Here is a 26649-nt window from a genome sequence, read left to right on the forward strand (position 1 = left end):
CTCAAAACAAGAAGTGTACACGTTTATGCTAAATATGCAAAAAAAAACCTTGGATTTGCTATAGCTTATAGAATACAGAATATTGGAGATGATGAGGAGGTAAAATACTTTGGAATTGAATGTACTCGGGGGCGGAAGAGAACAAAAAGATAAAAAATAAATCCCCTGGAACCATCTTTGTCATAAAAAATTGAATGTAATGCAAGGGTAAGAGCCAGTCTACAAAAGAATGGAAGATATAAATTAACAACAGTTGTGCTTGAGCATACTCATGACTTGATTCCTAGTGACTCACGACATTTTGCAATGAATAAGAGGATTCTTACTCCTGTGAAGAGGAGACTAGAAATAAATGATGCAGCAAGGATAGGGGTGGCTAGGAATTTTCATTCTATAGTTGTTGAAACTAGGGGATATAAGACATTAACATTTGATGAACGAGATGCAAGGAATCACATTGAGAATGCTAAAAAATTGAGACTTGGGATAGGAGATGCTGATTCTCTTATACTTTATTTTCATAACATGTAACAAAAAAATTCAAACTTCTATTCTGCAATTGACTTAGATGAAGATGGTCGCATGCGAAACTTATTTTGGGCAGATGCAAGGAGTAGGGTGGCATATAAAGCATTTGGGGATGTTGTTTCATTTGACACAACCTATCTGACAAACAAATATGATATGCCGTTTGCTTCATTTGTAGGAGTTAATCACCATGGACAGTCAATTTTGTTTGGTTGTGGGCTGTTATGTAATAAGAACACAAAGACATTTGTTTGGCTATTTAGAGAATGGTTAAGTTGCATGTCAAATGCTCACCCAAAAGCCATAATAACTGACCAGTGCAGAGCTATGCAAAATGCTATAGAAATTGTATTCCCACAGTCTCGACATCGATGGTGCTTATGGCATATAATGAAGAAGATTCCAGAGAAATTGAGAGGATATTCCCAATATGAATCTATAAAGTTCACTTTGCAAAATGCAATTTATGATTGTTTGACAAAAAATGAATTTGATGAAGAATGGTAAGCAATGCTTGCAAAGTTTAGTCTTTATGATAATGAATGGTTGGGGGTATTATATGATCAGTGACATAGGTGGATTCCTGTCTACGTGAAAGACTTTTTTTGGGCTGGCATGTCAACTGCACAACGAAGTGAGAGCATGAATGCAATTTTTTGATGGATATGTGAACTCGAAGATGACTTTGAAGCTATTTGTTGAGCAGTATGACAATGCCTTGAGAAGTATGGTGGAGTAGGAGACCAAAGCAGACTTCAAATCTCATAACAATTTGTATAATTGCTTAACGATGTACCGTTTTGAGAAGCAATTTCGTGAAGCCTACACAAATGCTACACAAATGCAAAATTTAAAGAGGTTTAAGCAGAATTGAAATGTCTATTGTACTGTCATGCGAGTCTTGTGAAAGATGAGGGATCAATTTGTACTTATCATGTGAAGGAGGCTATTTTGATCGGTGAGAAGATGAAGAAGGTGAAATTTGTTGTCTACTGCAATTCAACTGAATGTGAGATCCAATGTATGTGTCAGTGGTTTGAGTTTAGGGGCATTACGTGTGCCCATTCATTTAGTGTGCTCATTGAGAGGTTCATCTATGAGGTTCCAAATAAATACATTATGAAGAGATGGAGAAAAGATTTGGAACAAGGGTATACATGCATTCCAACCACATATACTAACTATGGGGCTACTGTCAATGCAAAGTTGCATGATACGTATCACAAGACGTTGGATGAAATTATAGAACTTGCTACTAATGATGATGGTAAACACGAAGTCATTCAACTTGGGTTGAAGGAAATGAAGGATAGAGTGAGAAAAGATACATCGGGTTGTGCGAGTAATGTGCCACATAGTAGTAGTGTACCACATTCTACTACTGCACCACCTTCTAATACTTCCTCAAAAAGTCTGCCTGGTCATAGTACTACAAAAGCAAGCCTGACTCGGAGGGTGGTTAGTCTTTTGGTTGCTTGCCGAAGAGGCCGTCCATGTACCAAACGAAAGATTAGCAAAGTTGATGAAATCGTGAATCAGTTAAAGTGAAATAATAAGAAGGCTACGAATGCACAGGTAACATTTTCATTTCGTTTCATATGTAACTTTGGAAATTTCTTTGACCTCAATTATTAAACAAATGTCTGTTACTATAGGGTCGTAAGGTGCGTCAAGGTGAACCTCGTTACTTAAACTTTGCTTCTACGAAAGGCATGTAAGACACTATGTACCATCCGGTATGTGTTCTCATAATTATAGAAATTTTGTTTGTTTTTATTTTAATATGTGAAATTGTTAATCACATTTTGTTACTATTTGATCATAAGGTGCTGTAATTTGAATCTTATTACTTTCCTTGCATGGATGGCATGCAAGAGAGTATGTATGTACCGGTATGTGTTATTTCATATGATTACAAATCCTTTTTCCATCCATTTTATTTCATATTACTGAATATGTTTGTGGACAATATTTGTAATATGTACTTTGTTTTTATAGGCAGGGGTTACCCCAATGGAAATGGTGGACAATATTGGAAGCACAACTCATACTCAAGTAGGAATGAATGTAAGCAGTCAAAGTTCGACATTAGCTTCAAATTTTATTAACTTCAATATTGATGCGGATCCAAATGCCACATTTTATTTTTAGTGCCGAATCAGTTATTTGATGACTATTATTTGAAAAGTTCAGATAATTTGGTTTCATTTGCGTTGGATACAATTTGTACATTTTGTATAGCTTCATTTGTAAATGAAGCAGTTTTTAGTTAATTATCAGTGAAAGTTGAATTGGATAGCATTGGTGATGTTATTTCGTAAGTAAGTGTTAGTTAATTTGTGGTCATGTTATTTTTTAAACAAGTTAAACAGGTTAATTGAACATCAGCTCATGTTTTTTTAAACAGGTCGTGTTTTGGTTATTTTGGACAACAAGTCATGTTTTTTAAACGGGTTATGTTTTGGTTATTTTGGACAACATGTCATGTTTTTTAAATAGGTTAATGGACTTGAGAAGCACCTTGTATTTGTTGCAATGATGTGGGAATCACTGTCATATTGAAATTCCTGAAGTCAGGTGCATTATAGTGCAATTGGAAGCTCTGAATTCTCAGTTCTTATATGCACATGCTAGCATCTACATTAACTGATAATTTATTGTAGATACATTAGAAATTTAGAATCAATTGCTCCTCAAGTAAATGATGAACAAGTGTGCTGATCTTTCACTAGATCACTATCTCATGGACTCCTATTAAGGGATGAGTTGCAGCTATGTTCAGCTTTGTCATATTCAATGAATTTCTTGAGTATCATAATGCTGAATGTTTTTCACTTCATTAGATTCTTGTCTAATGCTTTAAGATTTCATCGTCTGTTATGCTTAAAGTATGGATCTGTGTCGGAGTAGAGTAGCAGTCAGGGAATCTGTCTTTAATATGCATTCTAGTTGTTGAACTATCTCATTATCAATCATGAATCAAAACTAAATTTTAATCAAACAATTATGCAAATTTACATTCTTCTCTACAAGGAAGTTTCTATTGCTTTGAAAATTAACAGTTCATATAGTAAGAAACTGTTGGTAACATTCATGAGAATGTGAAAGTACACAGTTCATCTATTCAATCCATTTAACATTCTTGCCAACAATGAGATTGGCAACTGAATTTCCTCATTCAGATCTATAATTAGTACTCCCTTTTTACTTGGTTCTTGAGACACTAATTAATACTCACATTCAATAACATATGCTCCTAATCTACATCAACAACAATTGAAACCGTAACAGGTTTTTCATTACCACATTGAATGAATCACAACACATACCCACAATCCATCAAGTCCATTCAATCCATAAGTACATCCATCAAATTCCCCAAAAGCTATCAACTTAGTAATTTACATTATAAAATAGAAAAAATACAAAATACAATGACATAAAGCATCGCATTCAATTTCTTCTCCATCCTTTGAAGCTTTCTACCATGCGCCGGAATTTCATTATCCATCTCAGAAACCCTTGTGCTTAGATTGTTAAATTCTTCACTTCTTATAGCTTTACGAGGTGCAGTATTGGAACAGATTATGGAGATCACATCGTCGTCATTATCATCTGCGAACTTGAAGTAATTGCAGTATTCCTTAGTAGTCTACAATGCATGACAATCAGTTAATCAAATCAGGCTAATCAATTTCCAAACAAATTTACAAACAAATTTCCTTACTGCTTACATATTTTGATGGACAAACAAAGAACAAACACCATTGATTTCCATTCTCATTGGTTCAAACAATATACATGGAAGTTATTCTCCCACAATCACACAATCTTAGTTTCAATCTTATGTTGCTATTGTTACTAGAGGAACAAGCCATTTTTTAATCTGCATACAAAATACAAAACAAAGACATGATACATACATAGCTACTGTTGCTACTGTTGATACATACATAGCTACTGTTTTATTAATATTCACCTATGGCCAAAATAGTTTCCTTCTTTGGGCTTATCTTATGTCTCTTATGCTATTTATTTTCTATATGTATTTTAGATAACACATATGATCATTACCTCATTTTAACATCACTAACATATAAATATATCTTCACAGGCAACTGTGTTATCTGCTATTTATTGTCATAGTGGATGAATTTTACTTATCTCCAAACACCGATACATATCCTGATTTTGTTATTTAAAACCATGCATACAAGTGAAGCAAACCACTTCACAACATGCTACTAAATGGACCTCAACAATAAGAAAAATAGCAGTAAACTCCGCTAGCTATAAACCAAGCCAAAAAATAAAATAAAAAATTCAATTCCTGAAAATAATCCCCAACAAATAATTTTTTTTCCCGTGCACAGTTTTAAGCATTGTCTTCTCCACGCTTTTCTAATTGAACTTGTGAAGTAAATTAACTTAACCTCATTTGAACATTCCCAAATTTCAATCATTTAGGGATGTTCATTCACATTTGATCAACTTAAGTCATAGAATAATGGGTATTGTGGAGGAGTAGGTTTGGAAATACTTTCGGTTCTTGAAGGGCATCCTTGATCTTCGGATTGCCACCTGAAAAAGGGATTAACACTGCGGCCGGGGGTGTTGGAATTAGCACTCCGACGGACAAGTTAGTATAGGTCTCATGTTTGCTTGAGTCTTAAGTTTTTCTGGGTTTATTCTCACATACCTTTCTTTGGTTGATGTTCCTCTATTTATATTTGTTTTTGGGCCTCAAGGTCGGACCCACTCTTAATCCATCGTGTGATTGTTCATTCGGCCCCTTCTATCGTATGTCAATTCCCACTTAGCTTTTTGTTCCACTGGTTCTATAGCCGATTAGACTATTCGGCGTCTGGATCGTATAGGATGGAGCTGAATATAATATATATCCTGATTTTTTAAGTGTGTACTCGGCCTCTCTGTATCAACCGATATTCAGCTCCCACAATTGCCCCCCAAACATCCTACTAACACTAGTTAGTCGGCGTGTTTGGTTTCAAACTTGAAAAGTCAAAACAAAAATTCGACGGTTAACCTCATTCCAATGTAAGTGTCAGAACGCATACGCTTTTTTTGTCATCATTACAATTTCCCGCCCTTTCGTACGCTTCCTTCATTTAATGCGATTTAAAACTTTGTCCCTTCGAATGTATGTTTTTTTTGAATACTCAAAGTTTCTGATTCACCTTTCAGTATAACAAATTCATTTCGCGACCTCTTCAACTTCCTTCCGTTTCTCATTGTCTTCTCCGCTTTTTGTAAGTTATCTTTTCCCCCATTTTGAATCTTATTTCTTTGTTTGTTTTTAGTTTAGCATACTCCCTAAACTGGCTAGGATGGCCAAACATTTGAAAGCCCTTCTTTCTCCGGATCGAGTCATTGGTTTTCGACGCCATTTTGTCATTCCTGACGACGTCCACCTGTCACTTGTGGCAGAGAGCACACTTGATATGGAGAGGACTGATGAGAGTACAACCATCTTTCCTCTCATATCAATTGCTAAGGGCGGAGTCCGTTTCCTCATTCATCCATTTCTAAGGGCCGTTCTTCGCTACTGGGGTCTAATCCCCTCTCAACCTAATGTAAATTTTTACCGAATCATAATGGAAACTGTAGAGTTGAACCAACGCCTTAGGATCAATCTTGGTGTCCCTGCTATTCGGCATTGCTATGCCTTGGCCAAATCTTCTGTCCGATAGGGGTGCTACTTTCTCAAGGCTAAGGACACCGACCATCATTTGGTGACTATGCTTGCCAGCTCTGGCAAGCGAGTTGACGATGTCATGGTCATTGTCTGAGGCAATTGGGAATTCAACGAGGGCAAAGATCGCCTAGATCATGTGCCTAAATGAAAAGGCGAACCAGGTGGCCGTATAGTTTCTTATATGTATTTGCTATATATTTACTCGGCTTTCCTTTCATGCACTTACCGCTCTATTTATGCAGACAACGATTTGAAGAAAGTTCTTGTTTTGGCCAATGATGTTGTGCTTACGGAAATTAAACCGCACTCCAGTTCTTTGGCCGTCCAAACCTCCAGAAGCAAGGGAGGGCGGCTCATATACTTCTCAAATACGAGCCGACTTACGCAACCTTTTCTACCGCAAACAACATTTCGATTTCGAGGGGCGAACAGCAGCTCACGGCTCTTATCTTCCCCAACTTCAAAAACCTCAGGCAGATTAGTTTGGAAGCTTCTGATTCGGAGCAGGCGGAAGAGCAAGTAGCCGAAGAAGTCGTCGAACAACCTAATCTGTCCACTTTTGAAGTCGAAGAAGTTGACGAGGCTCTAAACTTGGCTTTTGAAGAAGCCAACCTTAATCAATCCAACCCTCCATCTACTTCAGACCGAGGGGACACCTCCTTTGAAGACATTTTTATTGACTTAGGGGACTTTCCCGGCGCGTACCCTGAGAACATGGCTAAGGAGTCGCTCACGCAACTGGCCAGGAGGAAAAATGCCGAATGGATGGCCGCCCGGAAGAGAGCCGAGACTAACCGATCTGAACCTCCCCTTGTTGCCGTGGCTGAGTCTTCTCTACCGGATACTGAGACGGAGCAGGTTAAAATGGCTCAGGTTAAAACAGTTGAAATGGAGCAAATTATTGAACAAATGGATCAGGAGGCCGAGCAGAGGGGGGAAAAGTGTCCCGCTAAGCGCGAAGCCGACCCTAAGGAAATACTTACCGATAAACGGCCGTACTTAGAGGAGTTGGACTCGGTCGTGCCGTTCATCGTCCAACCAAGGATAAAGAACGTGCTGATTGCATCCGATGCGTCGGCTCTAAAAGATCCGACTGTGGCCTTGAGCATGGCTTCCTCAATTTCCCTGTCGGTTGATAGAACGACTTTTCGGACGGAGCCAGATTTGCTGTCAATAGCATAGTCGCTCAATCGGCCATATTGGTACGTGACTTAACCTTATCTGCAGTCTTTCACCTATATATATATTTTTAATTTTTATTATTAGTTTTTTTATTTTTAACTCTAATTCCTTGTTTTACAGACGGCGGGCAGGATAGCCGCGATCGGCCGCCGTCAACATGATGCTATTGAACAAATCGGCTTTTTGAAAGTCGAAATTGAAAATGAGAAGAGCAAGGCCGTGGAGGCCTCTCAAAGAGTCGAGTCCGAGGCGGTGAGAGCGGCGGAGGAGCGTGCAAGAGCCGACGCCGAGGCAGAAAAGGTGAAGAGTTCTGACCAACTCAGATTGGCCGTCGAGAAAAGGGCAAACGCGAGTGAAGACGCACTCAAGTTAACCAAGGAGGTGATTGTCAAACTAGAAGCCGATTTGGAATAGTCGAAGAAAGCAAAGGAAATAGCCGACTTCGAGATTTTCAAAGCGTTCTAAGGTGGGAAGGACGCCACCTTGGAGAACTATGTGGAGGAAGTACCCAAATTCGAGAATCGAGGCTTCAAACACTACTGGCTCAAAGCCCTCACTGCCGCTAATGTGACATTGGCACAGCCGATTCCATACGAGCAGGTGGATGTTGAGCCGTTAGAAGATTTCTGTAGATTTTTGTAGATTTTTATTATTAGGCATCGTCAATGCATTGTTAGTAGATTTTTGTTTATTTAGGGTAATTTTCATGTGTAAAATGACTACTATCTGTACTCAATTTATTAATGAAAATTTCCTTTGTTTTTCACCACTATATGTACTCAATTTATTGATAAAAATTTCCTTTGCTTTTCTCTGTTGCATGTGCTAGCTAACAATCTAGTAGGATGTAAGATCATGAGATGAGTAAATTAAACATCCGATTAAATAGCTGGCGATTAGATAACTGCATATCTTTTCAATTTAGCTAAATGAATTGATAAATATGCCCTTGCCCCAGCTAATGAATGAACTGAAACGCCGAATATCGACGGTTCATGGAATGGCTGGAGCACATGAACTTATCGGCGCAAGGCCTTGAAATTTGGCCAATTAGATTAACGAATCCTTAGCCGCTAAGATTAACGAATCTACCCTTACCCAAGTTAAGGAATGAACTGGAACGCCGAATATCGGTGGTTCATGGAATGACTAGGGCACATGAACTTATCGATGCAAGGCCTTGAAATTTGGTCGATTAGATTAGTGAATCCTTAGCCGTTAAGATTAACGAATCTGCCTTTGCCCCTAGTTAAGGAATGAACTGGAACGCCGAATATCGGTGGTTCATGGAATGGCTAGGGCACATGAACTTATCGGCGCAAGGCCTTGAAATTTGGCCGATTGGATTAGCGAATCCTTAGCCACTAAGATTAACAAATCTGTCATTGCCCTAGTTAAGGAATGAACTGGAACGCCGAATATCGGTGGTTCATGGAATGGCTGGCACATGAACTTATCGGCGCAAGGCCTTGAATACGAGCATTGATGAGATCGCCTCAGGAGTGTTGCCCCCGTAATCAATAAATAGGGCGGGGGCTGTGTACGCGGGGGTGTCATTGTTGCGTTCAAATCCAACAAATTGGGAGAGGAAAAAAGAAGTGTGGACGACATGGCAAGATGCTTATTCTTCAACAGTAGAGGAAAAAGTAGGACACTCGCGGAACTGGACGCAGAGATGAACCGAGGTGGCGAGCCTACGCGCACGGGGAGTAGGATGTCGAGGGAGCGTGAGAAACGTCAATCCCCACGTCACCGAAGTAGGTCACCTAGAAAGGAAAAATAGCAATGAGGTAACTCCTCTCGTTCGAGAGGTGAAACCAATGCGACATCGCGCCCGTTGAGTTTTTCGGTTTTTGTTGGGAACAAACCGATAACGGAGGCAGATTCCATCATCTGCGACCCAAATGTAGCATTCAAGTTCACTCGACAGATTTTTCCGCCTGAAGTTTAGTAGTCCATGGTCAGCCGGGCTGATTATGAAGTTTTTCGAGAGGGTGTTCATGGAGTAGTAAAGGGTTTGTATACCTCCTATGAAATCGGCATGCATTTGCGTGCCGCGCGAAGAGAGATAGAGCAAAGGGATGCTCACATTTAGAGCTTGTAAGCCCACGTGAAGAAGGCCAAAAATAAGCTGAAGAAGCTAACACACCTCTGAGACTCATTCGGCGAGTCAAGTGAATCTGATTGTCACGGAGCGAATAAATCGCCAAATTTTGGATCACGCGATTGCCAACCGAGAGACAGCCAGTATGTTCGCGATAGAATCTGCCAAGGCTAGGTCCTATGAGAAAGGCTTCCATGACAGCCGAAAAATTAGAATAGAGAAGACGAAGGAAAAACTAGCTGAGGAGGTCTGTCGATGCGAAAATCGCGGATTTAAGCATGGATGGACTAAGGCTCTTCAGGCCGCGGGCGTTGATCCGGCGTCACCCTTATATCAGAGTTATACTTTTCCGTTTGAGGCTTTCGACATCGAGAAAACTGATGACAAGGGCAAAACCGAATAATTTTGATGTATTATTATTATTTTTTATTTTTGTTTTTTTATTTTTGATGTAAAGCATGTACTTATGATCTATTGAATAAAACATATTATTCTGAATGTCTATATGTTATTTCGATCAATGCTTGCAGATTAAGTTATGTCTACTACTTTACGTCGATCACAATATCCATGAAAGGAGCTCCGAATTTGAAGGATTATTCAACCCAAACGTGTCATTCGCGGATAGGTCTCTGAATTCGAAGGCTTTTTGTCTTGCCAATCATGATTTCCACGAAGGCGCTCTGAATTCGGACGTTTATTCGGCCCAAACGTGTCATTCACGAAGGGCGCTCCAAATTCAAAGGCTTCTTTGTGTTGGCCCAAATGTCATTCACGAAAAGCGGTCCAAATTTGGAGGCTTATTCGGCCCAAACATGTCATTCACGATGGGCGCTCCGAATTCGGAGGCTTCTTTGTGTTGGCCCAAACTTGTCATTCACGAGGGGCACTCCGAATTTGAAGGCTTATTTGGCCCAAACGTGTCATTCACGATGGGCGCTCTGAATTCAGAGGCTTCTTTATGTTGGGCCAAACGTCATTTACGAAGGGCGCTTCGAATTCAGAGGCCTATTCGGCCCAAACGTGTTATTCACGATGGGCGCTCCGAATTCGAAGGCTTCTTTGTGTTGGCCCAAACGTCATTCATGAAGGGCGCTCCGAATTCGAAGGCTTATTCGGCCTAAACGTGTCATTCACGATGGGCGCTTCGAATTCGGAGGCTTCTTTGTGTTGGCCCAAACGTGTCATTCACGAAGGGCGCTCTGAATTCGGAGGCTTTTGACACAACCAGAACTCACTGGATAAGAGGGAACATTGTATTGAAAAAAGAAAGATATACACGTCGTAAAATCAAAACCAGCTATCGTGCCATACAAGTTAACTTAATGATAAAATTTGCGCAAGTGTGGAATTCCACGAACGTGGCAAGCTTCTTCCATCCATGTCTTTGAGCCGATATGCCCTTGTTCCTATGATTGAGTCAATCTGATAGGGACCGTCCCAGTTAGGACCCAATTTTCCATCTGCCAGATTCCTAGCAGCGGGAAGCAATTTCTTGAGGACCAATTCTCCTAGTGTATAACGGCGTAGCTGAACACGTTGATTGTACGACTTAGCGAGCTGTTGCTGGTACCTTGCCATGGATGCAAGGGCACGGTCTCGGTGTTTAGTAGGACCAAAAGAGGGTGGTATAATTATGTTTTTTTTTTTTCAAACTTCAGTGGAGGGTAGTGTAATTTACCCAAAATAAAATCACACTTACTAATATTTATAATCTATTTCCAATAAATCTATCCATTTAAACTTGTTGAATCATAAATAGAAGAGAATTATAATATATAAACTATTGTTTGAAGAAAAAAAATTGTAAATACTGCACATTATTTTGTTTTACTTTTTTATGCACCTAAAAATTAAAATACTTGTGAAAAATCTAAAAACAAAATTACTAAAGACAAAAAAATAAAAAATAAAAAAAAAATTCTTTCTTTCTTTTTATTATTTAGTATTTTTTTATTATAAATTTCTTCATAAATATTCTAATAATTAGGTGCATGTAGATTTGATTTAATTTTGTTTTTTTTAATGACTAAAATATGAAAAAAAAAATTCAGTACGAAAAAACAGTTTTCAAAGTGACTTTTACAATTGTGATTTTTAAGATTTTCAAATCCTTGCATAATAACTTGATTATCAATATTATCAAATAAGATTTTTTTTGTATAATTTTAATGGAGTGGGTCAGATGTTCAAAATTTTCGTGATGATAAGTCATACCAACAATTATTTAAGTGAATACCCTGAGCTACAGGTAGAGCCGTCCCTGGAGAGCACAAAAAAATAAGAAAAATAAGAAAACCAAAACATTGCCCTAAACAGTCTCTTTGGATTTGGTGATTTGGAGAGAAAAGAAAATAAATAAAACTGGGGTGAAATGGGGGTTTACTAAAGAGGAAGGAAATGGGAAGAAATAGACACATTTTTCTATTACAACCCATCTTTTGAATCCAGCCAAAAGTGGAGAAGATTTGGTGAGAAAACAAACTATTCTGACTTTTGATAATGCCAAAATTGCCTATCAAAATCCAAATGAAATAAAAAGTTGAGTATTTGTCCTTGTTAATTATGGATTTGTTTGTGCTTGTTGATGCATTGTTACAGTAAGGTTCTTCTGCTTTGTGACCGAAATTTGTGTACTATTTATTGCATTGTTGGTTGAAGTAGCTAACTAAATCTTATAGTATACTAACTTGAAATAGCAAGAGGACAAGTGAAGTAGGTGAATTGAGGAACTTCTTGGTTGGTTTGTCATGTTGGTATAATCTATCTGCTTTCAAGAGTCCAAATCAAGAAGCGAATAATTTCGAATGCAGAGATGTACTAATGTTTATTTTTAAATCAAAAGAAGTACTAAGAGTTGCTAAACAAATGATGAGTGAATTAAATGGGAAATGAAGGATGTATTTGGCTGCCCAAGAAATCTTAGGAAGACTGCAAAATACTAGCAGGATAACATGTGAGAAATGATTTTCCACAGAGAGAGAGAGGTGTATATGTGCTTCTTTTTGGAAACAAGAAGGTGATTGATATTATGCCGAATTGATTGAGGAATATTTGCTGACTTTGCTTCTTCATGTATAATGAAATGAAGTGAAAAAGTTGCACACAGACCAGTAAAAGAAAAAAATGTTTTTAAGATCTCTGCCAAGCACAGCCAATATTTTTTCAGCTTTCTTATGTTGAAGGTTCTTCTAGAACCTTATCGATAGACACTTGTACATTTAATTTTCTTCATTATCTTCCCACCATTCGTATGATATAGAATGTATACATCAAAACTGCATATGCTCTTAGGCAACTCACAAGGACATTGCCTATTCGCTAGGCTTTTGGAGATGTATGGTTTCTTCAACCTTTTCTTTCAGTAAATAGATAGATGTTGGATTTCTACTTGTTCTGAATTTGTGGTGTAACTCCTTTTTCTTTCTTTTTCCCCCTCTCACCCTTCCCTTTTTATTTTTTCAGTATTATAGGGCTTGAAAGAGTGTTATGAGCAAGCCTTACAAAGAGATGATGTGAAGGCAATTGTTGTTACTGGTAATGTGAAGAGATGATGGCTTATCATTTTCTTATGATGAGATACGAAGCTAATATTTCTGTTACTAGATCAGGTGCAAAGGGCAAGTTTTTTGGCGGTTTTGATATAACCACTTTTGGTGGAATGCAAGGGGGAAAGAGTATGTATATTTGTTTATGCGTTATCTATTCTTGTGCTGCACAATCACATATTTCCTAAAATTGAGTTCTGTTTTATCACAGTTGCACCTCCAAAACCTGGCTTTATGTCAGTAGAGGTTCTTACTGACACCGTGGAAGGTAATCTTGCTGCATTTCACTCTTTTCCTCTGCTCTCGTCCTATTTGATCATAAAAGTTTGTGTTACTTATTTTCATGGCTTCTCTTCGCTCAGCTGCGAGAAAGCCTTCAGTTGCTGCTATTGATGGCCTCGCTTTAGGTGGAGGGCTAGAGGTTGCAATGGTATGTACTGCTTCATCTTTTTGACTAGGGACTGTTCTCTTGAATTCATGTAAATGATGTTGTACATTTGCTCTGCCAGGCCTGCCATGCACGGATATCTACTCCTAGTGCCCAACTAGGCTTACCTGAACTTCGGCTTGGGGTAATTCCTAGATTTGGAGGTATAGCTCTTTGCTTAAATTTGCAGTGATTTATTTTTTATTGTTTGGAGATGAACTCGAGGTTGGAATGGATTTTAGTTGAGTGTAACTATTAACTTCTTATTCAATTTTAAATAATCAGAACTTTGCCACTTTATCATAGCATTCTGTGGAAATGGAATATATAAAGGGAAATTTAGACAAAAACTCTCGAATAAAAAGAGCTTATGAACATAGTTTGCTGGAAGTAAATAGTCTTTAGCCCAAAAGCAGCAATATGTTTTTTTGTTAGTTCCTTGAGCCCTTTTACTAAACTATTTTAGTCAAGCAAGCCTTTCATCTGAATAACACACCAAAAAGCACTAGCCAGGCCTCTGTATCGATGAAAGCCTTAATGCTTGCATTTTATGCATGAAAATGTTTCATGTCAACATTGTTGCTATGATGTTTATAGTGTCAATTATGGCTAAATGCTGTTTTTTCCCCTCCTTTTCATCGACTCATGCTCCTAAATTGTCTTAGGTACACAGCGGCTTCCACGCCCTTGAAATGATGCTGGTATGCTAGCTTGCTTTGCATTTACCTCATTTATACAAAAAAATCCTGGTGCAGTCGTAATCTTGTTAAATTAATTTTTGAACTCTCACTCTCTCTGATAGACATCAAAGCCAGTTAAAGGAGAGGAAGCTCACGATTTAGGTCTAGTGGATGCCACAGTCTCACCCGATGAGTTGATAAATACTGCTTGTCAGTGGGCACTAGATATTTTGGAGGCCAAAAGACCATGGGTTAAAAGCCTTTATAAGACTGACAAGATAGAGCCACTTGGTGAGGCAAGGGAAATACTAAAGTTTGCAAGAACTCAGGCCCGAAAACAAGCTCCCAACCTTGAGCATCCAATAGTTTGCATTAATGTTATTGAAGAGGGTATAGTTTCTGGTCCCCGTGCTGGGCTTTGGAAGGTTCTGAACTATCCCTAATTCTCTTTTGCATTATGGCTAGCATACCATAATACGACTGTAAGTGTGTGATATTCACAGGAAGTTGAAGCTTTCGAAGGACTCTTACATTCAGATACTTGCAAGAGCTTGTTCCACATCTTCTTTGCTCAACGTGGAACCTCAAGGGTATGATGAAGTTATAATTTTTATGAGTGTTAGAATTGTAACGAGTGTTGCCACTTCATTTCTATCTCATGTTGTAGCCATGCTTTCGATGGACAACTTCTTGGTCCTCACTTAGAAGTGAGGTTTTGAAAATTTAATGTCTCACAGTTTTATCACTAAAATCAGTTTGTAGATGCATAGTGAAATTTGAGGTAGTTTGCTATTTGAATGGCAAAATAACAACTTATTTTTATGAGGTTTTAGACTCTTTTGAGTTATTTTTAATGTCGGGTACCTTCAGAATCAGAACTGTAATCAATCTTCCGAAGTTTGTGGAAGTAGAAAACTGTGTTAATTTGAATTCATAGTCTATTAGTTTAAGGTAAACAGTTAATATTTTCATGTTCTTGATGCTGCTACTTTGACTTTGGTTTATCATGAATTTGCTAATGTTCAATGATCCACTAATCTAGTTATAGTTGGTAGTCAATAGTGTTAAATCAGTTTTGTAATTTGGGTTATTCAAACTTGAAATCATGATTTCCAGCTTAATCCAGAGTTACCTGTGAACATATTGGTGATTTTGAAATACATTTTAAAAGCTTTTAAGAAATTGCACATAAGCACAAGGCTCATAATATTGTTCCCAATGATTTCTCCTAATGTAAAAAGTGATTATTGCTTTTTGTAGAAAGCTAATCTAGATCACAATCCAATATTGCAGTTAATTTTTTCCCTCTATTTTGTTTGTGGATAGGCAAAACCATTAATTTAGAGTCTTTATGCAGCATTACCTGAGGTGACGCTGTAAACATTTTATGTTTAAATTTACTAACACATTTTGCTTGCAAGGTTCCTGGGATCACTGATCGGGGTCTCGTACCAAGATGAATAAGTAAGGTTGCTATTCTTGGTGGTGGATTAATGGGCTCTGGCATAGCAACAACATTGATTCTTAGTAACTATCCTGTGGTCCTGAAAGAAGTCAATGAGAATTTCCTATAGGCGGGTGTAGGTAGAGTTAGAGGTGAGGCCAAAGTTCTATGTTTAGAAGATAGTTTTCAAATTGGAATACGAATCATATTTCATATATTTTTCTGAATTGCATATCCTAAGATTGCTTACCATCTTGAAAAATAGGTAGAAAAATAAATATAGTTATATAAAAAATAAATATCTTGTGTATAATCAATAGTTTGCCTTGTCCATAATAGAAAATTTTAAACTTTAACCGTGTTAGTAAGTATAAATCAATGATACAAGCTACCTATATCATACAAGTAGATATTTGTCAAAACAGTAGACAAAAATAAAATAAAAAGTACCATTCTCAAAAAAAATAAAACTCTTTTTTAATGAGTTGATTAAATTTTTTTACAATATTAAGTTACTTAAGATAAGTTCAATTATTTTTTTTTTCCAAAGTTGCTAAAGATATTTTAGTATTTATGTAATATATGTGTCGCATCATGTGTCATATATATATCATGAGATACATTTGATTTAAGATACAAATTGATAATAATATCAATTTGCTTCTAAAAAGTATTAAATTGTATGATACGCGTCGTGAATCATAAAGTACTAACAACAGTGGTTTAGACTACATCTTGTTCATCAGTTCTTCTAACTTGAGATTCTTTTGTTTGTATGGTCTCTGAATTCTAATCAATATTCATTTTATTCAGCCAATTTGCAAAGTCGTGTAAAGAAAGGGAAAATGAATGAAGAGAAGTTTTTAAAAACCCTTTCTCTTCTCAAGGGTGTCCTTGACTGTGAAAGCTTTAGAGATGTAGACATGGTCATAGAGGTAATGCAGAATAATATAAATTTTGTTTATCATTTTTCATTTTTCGGTTTCTGTTTCATTTTGTTTTCAAGTTTTATAGTACTTCTTGTTGTCAATGCTTCAAATAGGCCGCTATTGAGAATGCCTCTTTAAAGCAACAAATTTTTTCTGATCTGGAAAAATATTGCCCTCCGCACTGCATACTTGCAAGTAACACTTCCACCATTGACTTGAACCTGATTGGGGAGAAGACCAGGTCCCATGACCGGATCATTGGAGCCCATTTCTTCAGGTAATATTTGGAATAACATTTCCATTGTTTTTTCTTGCACCTTTCTTCATGAAAATGGGGTTTAGCAATTGCTTTTTGTAATCTAAAAAAGCTGATGCGTTTGGTAATTGCTAAAAATTTTGTTTGTTTTAGTGGAACAGTTGCTTTTTTTTTTAAAAAAAAAATATAGATTTTTTTAGCTGAAACAAACATGTTTTTTTTTTTTTTTTTTGTATTTTGGCTTATTTAGCCCAAGCAAAACGACGGCCTAACAATTGATTTTTTGCTTTTTGTTAGCAGGTATTTTAATATTATAATGATCTTCCGAGTTCCAAGATAATCTTCCGAGCTCCAAGATAAGTCTTTGCCTAGTCTCCCATGCTTTTTTTTTCAAGTCTTCTCCAAGTCTATCCTATCTTAACCACCTTGTCTTCCTAGATAGTCTTCCTAGTCTTGGTCTTTGTCTTGGTCTCCTCTTTCTTATCCATTCCAAGACTTCCAGGTTAGTCACCAAGTCTTGGTCAAGTCCTTCTTTTCTTATCCACCAAGATAGACTCTCCTATATATTGAGCTTAGGTCCTATCTAGAGGGACACGAGAGGTGAAGAAGTTTTGGGTTGCTTTGTTATGTCTAATGTGAGATTATCAGGTAAATAAAAAGGGTGTGTGTGATAAAGCTTTGGGTTTAACCAATTGTGCAGTATTGGTGAATCATACGACTTAGTCGGGCTGTTGTATCCTGGGGGGGACAAGTCAAAGTTTTTCTGCTGCATCGGTGTGAGGCTTTGCCTAACCGCAGAGGGTTTGAATCTCCTTAAAGAGAGCGAGTTTCCCGCGCCTCAGCCCTGATAATAAGTTATTGTAATTTTATTATTTGTATTTTCTGGTGTGTTATTTGTAATTATCACCAACAATTTTAAGGAGATTCAACTAGCAAAAGTTCATGGAGCCAATGCTGGAGAAGCCCAACGAGAATACCGGCGATCTCAACAAGCCCTTCCGGTTCAAGGGAGCTCATTTCAAGAGATGGAAAGGCAAGGTGCTTTTCTACCTCAGTCTCCTCAAGGTGGTGTATATCCTAACCGAGAAAAATCCAAACAAAGTCTCCACTGAAGAGATGACCGACGAGGAGTATGCTGCTCATCTTGAAAAAATCGAAAAATACAACACAGATGAGTATAAATGTCGATACTATCTTTTGAATTGTCTTTCAGATCAATTTTACGATTATTATGATACTACTTACACCACTGCCAAGAAAATTTGAAAAGCCTTGCAGAATAAATATGACACTGAAGAGGCAGGCGTTAAAAAATATGCTGCAAGCCGTTTTTTCCGCTATCAGATGATAGATGGAAAATCAATGGTGGAGCAAGTTCAAGATTTTTAGATGTTAGTAGCTGAAGTTAGATCTGAAGGCATCAAAATTGGAGACAATCTTGTTGTAGCAGGTATTGTTGACAAACTTCCATCATCTTGGAGGGAGTTCCAGAATTCGATGCGTCACAAGCAAAAAGAGACGTCTTTGGAGACTCTAATCACACGGATTCGGGTGGAGGAGGAAGCACGAGGACAAGATGCGCTTATGACACAAGAGCATTCCACTGCAAAGGTAAATTTAACTTCTGGAAATACTTTACCTGAAGGTCGATTTCATAAAAATAGTCATTTGAAGCCAGTTAAGAAAATTTGGAAAAATACTGGAAAGCCACAAAATAAAAATTACCCAAGGCAAAAGAAATGGAACCAAGAACCCCCTTCACAAGATCTAACAAATGTGACATGTTTTGTGTGTGGTAAAAGTGGGCATATTGCTCGAACTTGCAAATTTCGGAAACAACAACCTCGACCACAGGCTAATGTTACCGAGGAACCATTTGTGGCTATGATCACAGATATTTTTATGGTTCAATCCGTGGAAGGGTGGTGGGTAGACTCTGGTGCCAATAGGCATGTCTGCTATGATAAAGATTGGTTCAAAGTTTTCACTCCTTTTAATAAGGAGAGGACTGTTATGCTTGGTGACTCCAGTGTAACCAAGGTGCTCGGGTGTGGGGATGTTGAGTTGAATTTTACCTCTGGACGCGTGCTTGTTTTAAAAGATGTGTTGTACACACCATCCATGAGGAAAAATTTGATGTTGAGTTATTTGCTCAACAAAACTGGTTTCAAGCAGACTATCGAATCTGACCAATATGTAATCACTAAAAAAGGCATATTTGTGGGAAAAAGGGTATGCCTGTGATGAAATGTTTAAATTAAATGTTGAGAATAAGAAAGCCCATGTTTCTGTTTACATGTTGTCTTCTATGAATTTTTGGCATGCTCGTTTGTGTCATATTAATAGCAATATGTGGGAGTCATGAGTAGTTTAGGATTAATTCCCAGACTAACAAATAAGTTTGAGAATGTGAAGTTTGCAGTCAAGCAAAAATAGCTAAAAGACCTCATAAAAGTGTGGTGAGAAATACTGAATTGTTAGAATTAATTCACACTGATTTATGTGAATTTGAAGGAATTTTAACACGTGGTGGAAATAGATATTTTATCACTTTTATTGATGATTTTTCAAAATACACTTATGTATACTTGTTGAAAAATAAAAGTGATGCTTTTGAAAAATTTAAAGAATTCCTTCTTGAAGTTGAAAATCAATTCCGTAAAAAGATTAAAAGATATAGAAGTGATAGAGGCCGGGAGTATGAATCTTTTGGATTCAACTCGTTTGCTCAGTCTTTGGGAATAATCCATGAAACTAGTCCACCAAATTCACCTGCATCTAATGGTGTAGCAGAAAGGAAAAATAGAACCTTAACTGATTTAACAAATGCTATGCTAATTGAAGCAGGTGCTCCTTCAAATTTATGGGGAGAAGCAATTTTAACTGCATGTTATGTTATGAATAGAGTGCCACATAAAAAAACAAAAGTTACACCTTTTGAGTTGTGGAAAGGGCATAAGCCAAATTTGAGATATTTGAGGGTTTGGGGTTGTCTAGCTTTTGTTAGACTGGTGGACCCTAAAAGACCTAAATTAGGTGTGAAAGCTGCCACTTGTGCTTTTCTTGGATATGCAACAAAAAGTACAGCCTATAGATTTTTTGATATTGAAAACAAAATAATTTTTGAATCAGGTGATGCAATTTTTCATGAAGAAAAATTTCCTTTTAAATCTAAAAATGGTGGGGGTCAAAATTATTAGGAAAATATTTTATCTGAAACCGGCTCCTCTACTCCTCTTTTACAAAACCAAGATATTATAGTTTTTGAACCAAGGAGTAAAAGAGCCAGATTAGTAAAAGATTTTGGCCCTGATTATCATGTTTTTAATGTGGAGGAAACTTCATTAACTTCACAAAAAGCTTTGGCCTCTCCTGACTCTGTTTTTTGGAACGAGGCTGTAAATGATGAGATAGAATCATTATTATCCAATAAAACTTGGGTATTAGTAGATTTACCACCAGATTGTAAAACTATTGACTGTAAATGGGTTTTGAGAAAAAAACTTAAACCGGATGGAACTATTGATAAATATAAAGCAAGCTTGTTGCAAAAGGTTTTAAACAACAAGCAGATCTTGACTTTTTTGATACATTTTCTCCGGTTACTAGAGTTACATCCATTAGATTATTAATTGCAATGGCTACAATTCATGATCTAAAAATTCATCAAATGGATATTAAAATAGCTTTTTTAAATGGAGACCTGGGTGAAGAAATCTATATGGATCAACTTGAGGGTTTTGTGGAACCCGGTCAAGAAAGCAAAGTGTGCAAGCTAGTTAAATCCTTATATGGCTTAAAACAGGCCCCTAAATAGTGGCATGAGAAATTTGATTCCTGCATGATTGAGAATGGCTATAAAACGAATGAATGCGATAAATGCATTTACTATAAATCTGAAGAGAATTCACATGTCATCATTAGCCTCTATGTAGATGATCTACTTATATTTGGCTCTAATTTGCATATCATCGTGAAAACTAAAAATATGCTTAGTAGCCATTTTGATATGAAAGATCTTGGTGAGGCTAATTATATTTTGGGAATGAAAATTACCAAAACCTGTGATGGTATATTTCTTGATCAGTCGCATTATGTTGAGAAAATTTTGAGAAAATATAATTTTTATAACTGCAAGCATGTTCTTACCCCTTTTGATCCTCATGTGTGTTTATTTCCTGTTGAAAATGATGAGAATGTAATTAATCAAAAGGAATATGCTAGTATGATTGGTAGCTTGCGTTATGCGACTGACTGTACCAGACCTGACATTGCCTATGCAGTTGGAGTACTTAGCAGGTTTACTAGCAAGCCTGGGAATGATCACTGGCTAGCCATTGAGCGTGTTATGAAATATTTATCTGGTTCCATAAAATATGGCTTGTTTTATAATAAGTATCCTGCAATACTTGAAGGTTACAGTGATGTCGATTGGAATACCTTGTCAGGTGATTCATTATCAACCACTGGTTACTTATTTACATTTGGCGGTGGTGCTATAAGTTGGAAATCGAAAAAACAAACCATTATTGCTAATTCAACAATGGAGGCTGAGCTTATTGCTTTAGCTACAGCTAGTGAAGAAGTAAATTGGTTAAGAGATTTGTTAAATGAAATCTCTTGTTGGGAAAAATCGATTCCACCTATATTAATTCATTGTGATAGCACTGCAGCAATTGGTCGAGTTAATAACTGTTATTATAACGGTAAATCCAGACCTATCAGAAGAAAACACAGTACTATGAGATCTTATATGAATAATGGCATTATAAATGTGGATTATATTAAATCTGGTGATAATCTTGCAGATCCATTAACTAAGGCCTTAGCAAGAGATAGAGTCTGGAATACATCGAGGGGGATGGGGTTGAAGCCCATTGAATATAGCAGGAGTCATGTATGAAGATACTCAACCCAGGGACCAGAGATCCTGTAACTGGGTTCAATGAGAAAAACGATCATATGATGGCCGTGAGAAATGCACCAAATTACTTTTTACCCATCCCTATGATGTAAGTGCATTTATCCTGTAACGTTGTAAAGGTTGAGTTGTTAAAAAATTCTTAATGAATTTCTGTAGCTCTTATTGAGTGGGGTGTCATAGTTACAGGAGCACCCTTGACAGAATTCACCTATGTGAGTGTGGTAGTGGGGCCGCTACCTATGAGATTTGGGCTAATTCTCAAACACACTCATGAATCCTGGGATCGCACAAGGCCGTAATGTGCTAGCTTTTAAAGCTTTTGTGAACACCTGGAATATTATGTGTGTGCAATAATTATTTATTTCCCTTAAGTAGTCATAGTTCAATGCTGAGCATACTATTGGCTCTGGAGTAGATATTATTGTTTCACTAATGGAGGTTCAATGCAGAGCACACCTACCATGATGCATAATATCCGTATTTGCCTAATAATCTCAGTTTTTGTTACCTACAATATTAAAATAGGTGGGGGAATGTTAGCAGGTATTTTAATATTATAATGATCTTCCGAGTTCCAAGATAATCTTCCGAGCTCCAAGATAAGTCTTTGCCTAGTCTCCCATGCTTATCTTTTCAAGTCTTCTCCAAGTCTATCCTATCTTAACTGCCTTGTCTTCCTAGATAGTCTTCCTAGTCTTGGTCTTTGTCTTGGTCTCTTCTTGCTTATCCATTCCAAGACTTCCAGGTTAGTCACCAAGTCTTGGTCAAGTCCTTCTTTTCTTATCCACCAAGATAGACTCTCCTATATATTGAGCTTAGGTCCTATCTAGAGGGACACGAGAGGTGAAGAAGTTTTGGGTTGCTTTGTTATGTCTAATGTGAGATTATCAGGCAAATAAAAAGGGTGTGTGTGATAAAGCTTTGGGTTTAACCAATTGTGCAGTATTGGTGAATCATACGACTTAGTCGGGCTGTTGTATCCTGGGGGGGACAAGTCAAGGTTTTTCTGCTGCACCGGTGTGAGGCTTTGCCTAACCGCAGAGGGCTTGAATCTCCTTAAAGAGAGCGAGTTTCCCGCGCCTCAGCCCTGATAATAAGTTATTGTAATTTTATTATTTGTATTTTCTGGTGTGTTATTTGTAATTATCACCAACACTTTTAATACAGTCCAGCTCACATCATGCCACTTTTGGAAATTGTTCATACTGAGAAGACATCCCCACAAGTAATTGTCGATATATTGGATGTCGGGAAAAAGATAAAGAAAACCCTAATTGTAGTTGGAAATTGCACCGGCTTTGCTGTTAACAGGATGTTCTTCCCTTACACACAAGCTGCCCCTTTGCTTGTCGAATGTGGTGCAGATCTCTATCAGATTGATAGGGCAGTCACCAAATTTGGAATGCCTATGGGTCCATTCAGGTACACAAATTCGTTATAGCATTATTATATGCTAAGAAGCATGGACACTCCTAAGAAGGTAATGTCGTGTCAGTTACAGAGTTGGACATCGACACGCCATGACACTTATTGGGCACTTTCCAACACTTCTTGAAACACATTACTAGTTTAAATAAAATAACCTAGAATCCAACGATAAAATAAAAATAATATAAATTCATATCTATTCTCATCCTTTAGACTTTAAAAATTAATATTTTTGACTTAAATATTAATATATATGTCATACAACAATCATTTATCCAACATATAATAAATATATCTTGAAGGCCTCCTTTTCCTCTTGCTTATAGGAAGGTAAAATTATATAATTTGCACATATCCCCCATGTGTGTCGATGTGTCCATGTCATGTCATATGTCTGTGTCGAGCTTCTTATGCTACCTAGTATCTTGATCCTAGTTTCTTTAGACAGTCTAATGTGTTACATTGAATTGGCTTCATTATTTTGTTGTACATGCAGATTGTGTGATCTAGTTGGTTTTGGGGTTGCGATCGCTACTGGTACGCAGTTTGTTGAAAATTTCCCCGAGAGAACCTATAAATCAATGCTAATTCCAATCATGCAGGAGGATAAGAGAGCAGGTAGAATTTCTATTGTTTCAAACTTTAAGGGGCGAGTAATGTTTCCTGATACTTTATTTGTTGTGCTGCTGTCTAAATTATGAATGCATTTCTTAGACTCCTATATATGGCACTTGTTTTAGGTGAGGCTACTCGCAAAGGGTTTTATGTTTACAATGACAAACGCAAGGCGAGCCCAGATCCTGAAATTAAAAAAAAATTGTTCAGAAAGCAAGGGAGATTTCCGGCGTTAATGTTGATCCTGAGGTCTCTCTCTCTCTCTCTCCCCTTTTGTTTTTTTAGTAGTTGAATCTTAGTTACGCTAAGTGGGGGCAGGGGACCAAGAACATAAAGAAGTTTATAAAATTGGGAGCATCTATGAGAGTGTGTATACGTTATTTTTATTAAATATTAAATATATTTTAACAAATATTTTTTTTGCTTAGTTGTATTGTGTGTTAAAATAAGAATGAATATTAGAGATTGGTGTAAGCTACAAATTGTCTTTGTTAAGTTTAAATAAATATTATGTAAATACAAAATAATATAGTAAGTTAGAGTTGTTTTTCTTTTGTTTTTTTGAGATTTGTATGTTTGAGAGGTTCTATCTTAGTTGGTAGCAAAGTTCTTACAAGTTTCGCACTTGGGAGTGCGAAATTGAGTTTATGAGTAAAAAAATCATCCTTAGAAGTTCTTGTTATTAAGAGTTGAATACTTGGGTGTTAGGATTGGTGTTTCACGATCATTATACTTAGGCAGTGCCTTTGCAATGAGATCATATCAATATATTTAATCTTTAACAACAAGAAGTGTTTAATGATCATTCTCTGAATTTGGTGGGGTTTGAACTTGGATACAGCTAATGAAGTTATCCGACAAGGACATTGTGGAGATGGTATTCTTCCCCGTGGTGAACAAAGCCTGCCGAGTCCTTGCTGAAGGTATTGCAGTCAAAGCATCAGATCTCGACATTGCTGCTGTGATGCGCATGGGGTTCTTCCTGCCTTACAGGTTTGTGGTTTCATCCGATTCAAGTGCATTTTCTATAAACCTCAAAGGACTGTTCTTATAACCAACTTGGCATAATCTTTGAATTTAGGGGAGGAATTATGTTCTGGGCAGACTCTCTTGGATCAAAATACATTTGCTCGAAATTGGAAGAATGGTCGAACGTGTATGATGGAGGATTCTTCAAACCTTGCGCCTACTTGGCTGAAAGAGCTACGAAGGGGGCTCTTCTGGTGAGAATTTTGAAACTGATTTGGGTATTATGATTAGAGTTATGAACTAATTGTTAATAGGTGATGCATTATTAGTAACTATCTACCAAGATCTGTCCATGATCATGGAATATAAAATTATATAGGATACAAACTATACGAAAAAGGGCATAATCCACTAAGTTTTAATCTTCACACTCCTCTATAATTGCCTGGTTAATCTCAAATGCTTTTCTAAAAGGGTAGGTCCAGAGCACTTGGTTCCCACCATTGCGGGGTCTTTTAAGGGTCAGATGTATGCAATTTTACTCTTATCCTCGTGTGCAAAGTGTGCCTTTGTTTTTGCTTGATTTGAACCATCTACGTTTTCGCTTGATTTGAACCATCTATGTTGGGCCACCGCTTATTGCCTTCTTTAGTATGGTGATCTTGCCCCTACTCTCTAAAGCTTGCCACGCCTCTATATATTAGGAAAGCTCAAAACACTTCCATGACCCCTTGCCCTTGGCCTTCTATCATATGGTCTGCATTAGTTTGTTGGTTGACTGGGGCTGTGTGTACATATTTGTTTGTCTTTTCTTTCTTTGAAATTCTTCACAGATCCAAGATCTAAACACCACAAAAAGGGTTCATTAATTTACTGATAACTTAGTTGCTGATTTCTTTCCTTGTGATATTCTTTTACTGATAAAATTTGGATCTTTCCATTGCAGAGTACTCTTGTGGAGCGAGCAAAATCTCGGCTATAAAATTTATTTTCTGGTTACATTGTCATCCAATGTGATTTTGCTAATGTATTTTTCTTTTCTTTCTTTGCTTTTTCTTTTCCCTTTCTTTTTTGATGCTGGAGAAAAATGCTTAAGAGAGCTAAATAATGCATTGGATGGATCCAGAACAGGATGTTAAATCAATTTTATATTGCTATTCTTAAAATTGAAATGACTTTTTTGCATGACTAGAAATCTCTTTTAAGGCAGGGTGATCTGCGTCCATTTATAGGAAGTAAATTCTGGATTTCATTTGGAATTATTAAATTGGATTACTGATTACTCTTGAAAGATATGAGTAAACAAATAAAACATCCGAGTTTATTAATTTGCATAATATACTTCTGGGAAAATTACCAAAAAAGAAAAAAAAATTGAATTTTGACCGTTGTAACAAAATAAATATTAAGTTTTTAATTTTGTCAAATCAAACTTTAAACTTTTAATTTGTTTTCAATCTAATCTGTTTATCTTTTTTCGTAAGATAACACTAAAAAAAATGTTGTGGAGCTGTAATTGTTGAGTTTTAAAGCCAACTCTAATGAGCTGGCAGTGTTTTGGTCTTGATTTGTTTTGTTTTGTTTTGTTTTGTTTTTTTCATTGTCATGTTATTACCAAAATTAATGTTCTGAATCATTGTTGTAAAACTAATGGAAAAAAATGATATTTTAATTATTAAACTTAACGGAAATGATATTTTAATTATTCTGCATATAGTTACATTGACTTTAATGATTAACATGTTTTTTTTTTTTCTTTTTTTGTTTTACTTAACGGTAATGGAAACAAATTGATAGTTTCAAAATATTAGAATTTAAATTAATAAAATTAAAAATTTAGAATTTAGTTTGTTATAATGATTAAAATTTAGAATTTTTTTGGTAATATTTTTTATATTT

General features: G+C 36.8%; 1 pseudogene; it reads left to right on the forward strand.

The window, feature by feature from the left end:
- LOC114292599 (peroxisomal fatty acid beta-oxidation multifunctional protein MFP2-like) overlaps positions 1 to 25732 on the forward strand; it is a 50524-nt pseudogene extending 24792 nt beyond the window's left edge.
- Positions 25733 to 26649: the final 917 nt, after the last annotated feature.

Source organism: Camellia sinensis, chromosome 7 (genome assembly GCF_055761805.1).
Source record: "Camellia sinensis isolate YWXY chromosome 7, ASM5576180v1, whole genome shotgun sequence".
In the NCBI taxonomy this organism is placed as follows: Eukaryota; Viridiplantae; Streptophyta; class Magnoliopsida; order Ericales; family Theaceae; genus Camellia; species Camellia sinensis.